This window comes from Sesamum indicum, linkage group LG6, assembly GCF_000512975.1.
Source record: "Sesamum indicum cultivar Zhongzhi No. 13 linkage group LG6, S_indicum_v1.0, whole genome shotgun sequence".
Taxonomy (NCBI): Eukaryota; Viridiplantae; Streptophyta; class Magnoliopsida; order Lamiales; family Pedaliaceae; genus Sesamum; species Sesamum indicum.
The window spans coordinates 21113421-21121441 of NC_026150.1; the positions used below are offsets into that span (position 1 = coordinate 21113421).

The window sequence follows — 8021 nt, forward strand, 5'->3', positions numbered from 1 at the left end:
TTAGTCCTTTCTATCAAAATGACTGGAAATTAACAAATCCAAAATTACCTACCCCTTGCCACGCAAGACGCCACGTATAAGTTAAGACCAATTTGCAGTCAAAACCCTACGCCCCAATTTATCTGACTAATTTTTGGGTAATTTTGGCTAGAAAGACCAAAATTGTCACTAGATTAAAACGTATGGGACTAAAATTGCCAATTCAATAGTTACAGAACTAATTTTGCCGTCCCTTGTACTTAAAGGAATAATTTTGCAATTTTGCCTAATGTTTATTATTCCCCACAAGTATATTTCTCAAGCTATTCTAAATTCTTTCGTCATCCAAGATAGTACAGCAAATAAATCCTCAAATCGGAACAAAAATCTAATAGTAAAACACAAGACGGAACCATCAAGGTATGTCGTCCCGGCTGTCGTGCTGCTCAGTTTTCAAAAACCTAAACCTTTGAAGCATTTTCCCCTTGGTTCCTTTATTTCTGGTTCTGGACTACTAAGAAAACTGAAAGGAACCAGTGCATTCAAAGCAGTATAGCCTTTTCTAAAGAGGGAGTAGAGTAGAGGGTGTAAAAACCTGCTGTAAGCGTGGGTGTAAAAGTGACTTAAGTTGATGCTGTATGTGTTTTTGTGCAAGGGTTAGTGGTGGTCCGGGAATTGGTGGTACAAAGTTTGAACCCCAAAAAGAAAATAAAAGATGGTGGAAAAATGTCAACGCTGGTAATTATCAAAAAGATGCCTGGGTTGAGGATTACCATTCTGCTGATCAGCCTTCTTTTCCGCTAGACTCTTTCTCAAATTTTGTGGACGTCCCCATGGCTCGGCCCCTTGGAACGTCCATGTCTACACAAAATTAAATTTGGTAATGCATAGTGCAAGATGTATCTACATATATGCTCGGTTTAAAGTGGATTAGATAATTATAGCTTTGACAATGCAATGATCATAGTAATCAGTACTAGTCTAAAGAAATTATCGGAATCATGTTTGGAGCAAGAACAGAGTAAAGAGCTTTAAAATGGTATATTCTGCATGCCACAGTTGAGAAAAGACGAGGAATTAAGTTAAATTCGGAGCATGAACAAGCCCACTAGCTTTACTGAGGTATATTCAGCTTTCAACCATTAAGAAAAGATGGGAATTAAGATGGACCAAAGAATCAAAATTAAAGAAAAACTAGGCTGCCACGGTATATCCATGCTTTTGAAAAGTAGCATGAGTAAGTTGCAGATTAAGGTACGATACATACCATTTGCACAGTAGAAAAGACGCCTTCTTTCTATGTTGCTCTGGGCACAACCAGACAAACCAAAAGCTTCTATTCTATTCTTAATCTTCCTTTCTTTCTCTCTAAAACACTTGCATATGTCATATCTCATCAGGGAATCTCATCTCCACAGGCGTACCCTTTATTCCCTTTCTTCTTTCTTCCAAAAGCCATGATTATCAAACCTTCATTTCCTATGCTTTTCTCTTTTCCCCTTCTGCTGCACATCCCCATGCAAGTTAGAGTTCCCTTCTTTCCACAAAACCCTTGAGTGTCACGGCGGCAATGAATAAAGAGGTCTATGGTGAATTTCAACAAGATGTTATCATCAATTTTGGCTCCACTACTCCAAGAAAAGAACTGCTTCAAGACACGGGTATATTCCCATAGCTTTTCATAATTCTCAAAATGCCAAATGACTAAAGCAGATTCTCGAATCAATAAGCTGATAATGATATATAAGAATTACAAAGCAATCGTCTAGGAAGAATATAGTCAATAAAAAATAAAGATGAAAAGAAGTCATTGTGTGCAATGCAGCAGCTTGACGCAATCAATGGAAAACAAGAAATTTATCAAGAGGACACGTTATGAGCTAAAAAAACATAAAACACCATGCTGAAAGATTGGAGCAACATTAATGAATGATACAAGTTCAAAATACTAAATGAACATGAAAATCAGTTTTTCTAAAAGGTTATAACATGGATTACTTAAAGAGTTGATCAGCTGTGTCATATCATTAATATCCAAACTATTTGATTTAAAATGCAAATACAAACACAGACAACAAAAACTTCAGAATACAGTACAACTGTTTATCAACACTTACATGAACACATTATTGACCTAATAATTGATAAACTTTCAGCTCTCTCATCTGTATATCTGCATCAAATAATAAGCTTTAAAGTCTTCCTGATGTTATCTTTGAATTCATAATAATAGCTCTATATAATCAATTTTTACATCTCCATTGAAAGTCTCAGACGCAATAAAAGGTTTCAGAGGTGTCTTGATGATCACAAGAAAGTGTAACGCTGGAACCTTTAAGCTTATATGTGGAAATTCTTACAGAGCTAAGGCATGTCAATTACTTGTATATCGTGCAATTAGCTGATTCAAATATAAAGTATTTCACTGCATACACTTCGGCTGTGCTGAAATTGAAGTAGCACATTAGTCAAGATCACTTAAAAACATAAATAGGACTTGTTTCTAGGTTGCAGCAAAGAACAGGCTATATATATTTATGATGAACCAAGAAAAAGCCTCCATCTCAAATTTGCACCGATTCGTAAAATGACACTAGTAAGAGTATGAACCATCATTGTCAGCAAATTATCAGTATCAATTCATCTCCAATGCCACTGATATTTGTCCCATCAAGATTAAACTCCTCAGACCTGAACAAGGACATCATTGGATGCCTGTAGCAAGGGGAAACCGAATTAATCTGTTCCTCTGATATCATAAAACATAAAAATTCAGACTATGTACATGTTTTTTAAAAGTAAAAATTAATTTTAATTCGATGTATAAGGACGCCAACGCAAGGATCTTCATGTATGAAACTGAGAATTATATAAAAGATGAATCTGAAGTTTGATGGGACCTAAACGAACCTGCATCAGCATAAAGCACAGAAAGGAGAAGTAGAAAAGAAGCAAAAAGAACAAGTATCCAGGATGAGGTGTGAGTATATGTCATCTAATTCCCAGTAAAGTACACATATATAGGTTACAAGTTGACAAGGATAAATCATGAAGAACATTCATTTGTTAAAACATTATACAAAATTGCCCCCTGGAAACATGGGTGAAAAACAAAAGGATTACGTTTTTAATTAAAAAACAAAAACCTCCATTTCTCCATTGTGGTATTTCAGCTTCCATTATTACAAAATGGGAGAGGACCACCCAGAAAAATCACCTCATTGCCTTTAGCATAAAGGGGTTGAGCGACAAACCGACTATCTTAAAATCAATGGCGGAAACTGTTCAGGATTTGAGCCAAACAATTATTTTTGTATCCTTGACAACAGCATATTTTCCGCAATATAGTACACTGTGCATGTGAGCATTCTAAGTTCATAGATAGTATTTAGTAACAATAAAGCATGAGACCCTATAGACATCAAACACAGCGTTTGCCAACCCTTTACAATTCATGCAAGCACATTAACTGTGTACAACTGTAGGATCCAAATATCCTTAACTCAATCCCCAGGTTAGTGTGGAAAGCTTAGGTTAAGTGTGAGAGAAAGATGGAATATAGGAGAAGAAGAACAAACGTCAGAAACTTCATCAGCCATCCTAAAGGGGACAGGGGTTTGCAGGGGCAATGATTGCACAAACAAAAGAACGATAAGATACCTGGCACACAAATGCCTCTTTCCCACAAGACGAGCATCCATGGCAAGGTTATCAAACAGGCAGTAAAATTTCTGGGACTCCAGAAAAGAATTCAAAAAATTAATAAATTAAGAGTGAAGTAGATATTTTAATTTTCATCGAAAACAATAACCATCATAAAATAAAATCAATATGTACCAACCTTTTGCCCACACTCATTTGATCATCCCCTCAAACTTCCTCGTAAGGACTTTTCTACCCACAGGGGTGAGAGTGCGTGAACATGATAAGCCTCGATATTTCCTCCTAAAGATGTACTGGAAAATGTAGAGGTAATAATTGATAATGGAGATGGTAAAGTTCTAATCTTCGTAAATTGATAGAATTTGGATACGATACGCTGCCACTTCTATATAGAGAAAGATGGCCTATCCTAACAACCATCTTATACATACAGAAAGTGAGAGTTGAGCAAGCAAACAAAACTGTTCTGGGCCAAAAAGTTAGGCTAATGAATACAGAATAGAAGAAAACAAAAGAGCAATCTCCTTCAGTTCTGTCAACATTCCAGCAGCTGAAGCATTTAACTGATTTATTGTCTCATTTTTATATATTATTACCAACGGATATCCTGTCTGTGACAAAAGACCTGATTATTGCTCCTATTGTTATTAATCCGTATCATCACCAGCATGCAGGAGTCATCCAGTAACAGAACTTCCCAGAGGAAAGAATAGTTGAGGGTATACAGGTCTTTCTCCATTTTGAGTTAGTTAGTCTAACAGTAACTTTTACCTGAGAAGCATTAAGGTCTGATACCAAACTGATAATTCAGCTCTATACTTTTCTTCTAAATTTCAATAAGGCATACATTTTATATTCAGGCATAACTAAGACATGTGTCTCCATGTGGAGGAAAACATCCACATTGCTAGTTGTTGAAAGAAATGAGGAAAGAAAGGAGAGCAGGACCATATAACAAAGTAAAGCAAGTCGAGGGAAGAAGATATTTCTTTTCTTTTTCTTCCATTGTTTGATCTTTGTGGAAAAGATGATGGAAACGGAAAAATTAGGAAGAGAGCAAGAACAAAGTGCAACGATGAGATGCTTCGAGAGAACGTGTCAGAAACGCCAATGATATAGCATTTGGATCTTCTTCCAAGTCAAAATAATTTTTTTGTAATAGTTTTCTCGACTTCACCTTCCTCTCCACTGATGAAAAAGCTGCAGCACTTTTGCCTACTAGTTACCCCAACTGACACAACCATGGATAAATGAAACAAGTTCATGAAGAGACTGAAGCACGCATGGTTCCAGTTCATGCTGACTCTCCGATAGTTAGGATCCAAATCCTGGCTATGGTAATCTCATGTGCATGAACTGTGTTCCGAGTAAAAACCCATTATATTCTAAGGCAAAAATATTTACCTATAAAGTGAATCATAATAGGAAAAATGACTATCAAACTGAAAGAAATAAAAAGAATTTAAATTATTACATGCATCCATTATAGATTAACATTGTTATTTTCCCAAAAAGTGAAGTATAATCTAAAGAAAAATTAATATCAAACTGAAAGAAGTCAAAAGAGTTTAAATGTGACCTGCATTCTCATCACTATTTGCAACTTGCACTGCTTACTTCTTTATCCAAAGTAGTTTAAGGTATACACGCATTCGGTACTGTTCTGATGAGAGGAACTGGATTCATTTTTCTTATTACAACCTTCTGATTATAACAAAAAGGAACAGAGGTTCAAACAATTAAGTTCTACTTCGCAGGTGAAAACACATTCTTTCCTTCAAGAACTGGATATCAGACTATCAGTTCTTTCCTTCAGCTTCTATATTAGGATAGTGCCCAATCAATTGACAACCAATTACATAGTAGTTAATGCTTCAAGCTAATATGCCAACCTGCATCAGTATTCACTACCTCTGACAAGAACAAGGCAGCTCCCAAACAATAACACAGATGCTGAGAAAAATTCTTCTTTTGTACCATGCTATAGCGGGTGTTGGAAAATTGGTTCCATTTTTTCCGAAATAACACAATTGGTACAATATAAACGGCCCTGTTTATAAAGTTAGTACTTCTGTAAACTTTTGGACGAAAAATCCATGTGCAGAGCATGCAGCCATTAAGGTTGAGTCTTTGGTGCTAAAAATGTAGCTAGTTGCCAATTTTTTAGGCAAAATTTAGCCCCATACCTTAATACAGCCATTTCCCCTCCATTTTAGCCATTTTACAACTTTTCATTTTCTGCAATTTATTAGAGAAAGGAAAATCCATGTCTTCATCAGCATCACTTGCTTTTATAGGAAGACTGCTCATTTGAGAACTCAAGACAACTAAACCTTCTACCTAAATTTTTTATTGTCCATTCACAACAATGGAACCTTCTATCTGGATTTTCTTTGATCCACAAAGTTCTTAGACGAACAGCCTTCCCACAAAAGCAATTGAGTTTTGAATTTGTTGAAGAAGACATGAAGTTTTCTTTCTCCAATCAATTGCAGAAAAAGAAAAGGTTGCAAAATGGTGAAAAGTAGTGGGAAATGACTACAATTGAGCTATGTGGCTCAATTTTTTCTCCAAAATTAGCAGCCAACTACATTTTAGCGCCTAAAGGCACAGCCTTAACAGTTTTTTTGTCCAAAAGTTGACAAGAGCACTAATGTTACAGACGGGGCTATTTATATGGTACCAATGGTGCTACTTCCGAAAAGGAATAGTACCAGTTTTGCAATTACTATATAGTACGTACATAAAAATGAAATTTTCTCCGCAGATGTTGTACTCCCCAAAAGCAGGCGCACTATCCTCAAATCAGGGCATTCTAAAACCGATTGTCGTGATACCTCAATTCACCCCCCACATATTACTCTTAAGTATGCCTCAATTTTTTCCCCACTAGATTTATCCACATCTCATGGTTAATTCATCTTAAGCAGAACAAACTAACTGAATCACGCAACCAACATTCAGCAGGGAAGTAGAACCATCAACCTCAAAACTAATTAACCCAAAATCAGTTTACCAACTCAGATAATGATGTCCAATTCTAATCACAATTGAACTTCATAATTTAAAAAATAGCATCATCAATTGAGTGACAATTGATGTCCGATTCTGATGCTGCCAGAAAAGTTGGAGAAGATGAAACTTAAAAAAGACTTTGTCCCGAAAGTTACCGCTTAACCTGCTATACGTGCCAAGAAGGGATAGCTCTGGAAATTAATTGATATCATGCACCTAGTCAATGGGTTAGCTTATACACTAACTAAAGTAGATTAAGTTTCGAATAAGTATAAAGGGTCTCCTAGTGATTTCTTTACTTTGTATTCATTCCTATGACACTAGGTACGTACGCTAATAGATAGAGAACAATGTAATTTTAGTCCTATAATTTATGAGGTGGTAATTTTGGTTCTACACAAATTAATTTTTGCAATTTAGTCTTATAATTTTAAAAATTTTCAATTTTCATCATTATCCGGTCAGTTCGGCAGAAATATTGCATGGACTTGCACATGATCTAATTAAATTACAATCTTTTAGTCCTGTAAGTTGTGAGACGTTGGCATTTTTAATCCTATGACTTAAGAGAGTTGGCATTTTTGGTCCTTCATGAATTTATTTAACTCACTAAAATTGCAAGTAAATTGTAATTTTCAATCAAATTGACCAAAAAATGATTAAAATTGTCAAAATTATAAATTATAGAACTAAATTTGCAAAAATCAATTTATAAAGGACTAAAAATGCCACATCCCCTGAGTTACCGGACTAAAATTACAATTTCCACCTACTAGACATGAACAAAAACAGAAGCAAAACTTGGAGTGACCAGAGCAACTACTAGTGAAGGTCGCGATTCGATCCATTCCATCTGGAAAGTGATTTATTTGCAATCACGTAAGCATCCTAACTGCTAAGCGTCTTCCAAATGGAAGATATTATGAAAACATAAACACTCTGCAATTAAACAAATATATCTACATTTACAGTAAAAATGCAGGTGGGTGGGTGAATTAGTGCGACGCGGGAGCAATGAGATGAAATAATTACGTTACCCATCGAATTCTTCGACAGGCTATACCCGAATTTGCAGAGACTCTCCCTTTTCCCTGTTCTCCCGCTGAACATGGTGAAGATGACACATTTTTTCTGCGATTGGGCTACGGCGACATACTATAGTGGTGGTTATTTGTCACTGTTTGGAATGTATATATATACAGTATATATCATACATATATAATTATGTATATATAAATAAAAAATATATTTATATATTAATATAATTTAGATTCTTTATTTTAGATCACTAAGACCAATGGCTATTAAAACAAAGGTCCAACAGGTAAACACCTAAAAATATTAACACCGTTAAGGGAAACAAA

General features: G+C 35.5%; 1 long non-coding RNA gene across 2 annotated transcripts; it reads right to left on the bottom strand.

Moving 5' to 3' along the window:
* On the bottom strand, window positions 287-4473 carry LOC105165313. 2 transcript variants are annotated; one of them, XR_848081.2, is made up of 4 exons: window positions 3821-4473; window positions 3640-3710; window positions 1247-2694; window positions 287-840 (listed from the first exon to the last, which is right to left on the bottom strand). It is a non-coding gene; the product is annotated as an uncharacterized LOC105165313 (long non-coding RNA). The 2 variants fall into 2 exon arrangements; XR_002287266.1 differs by having other exon boundaries at window positions 1247-3710.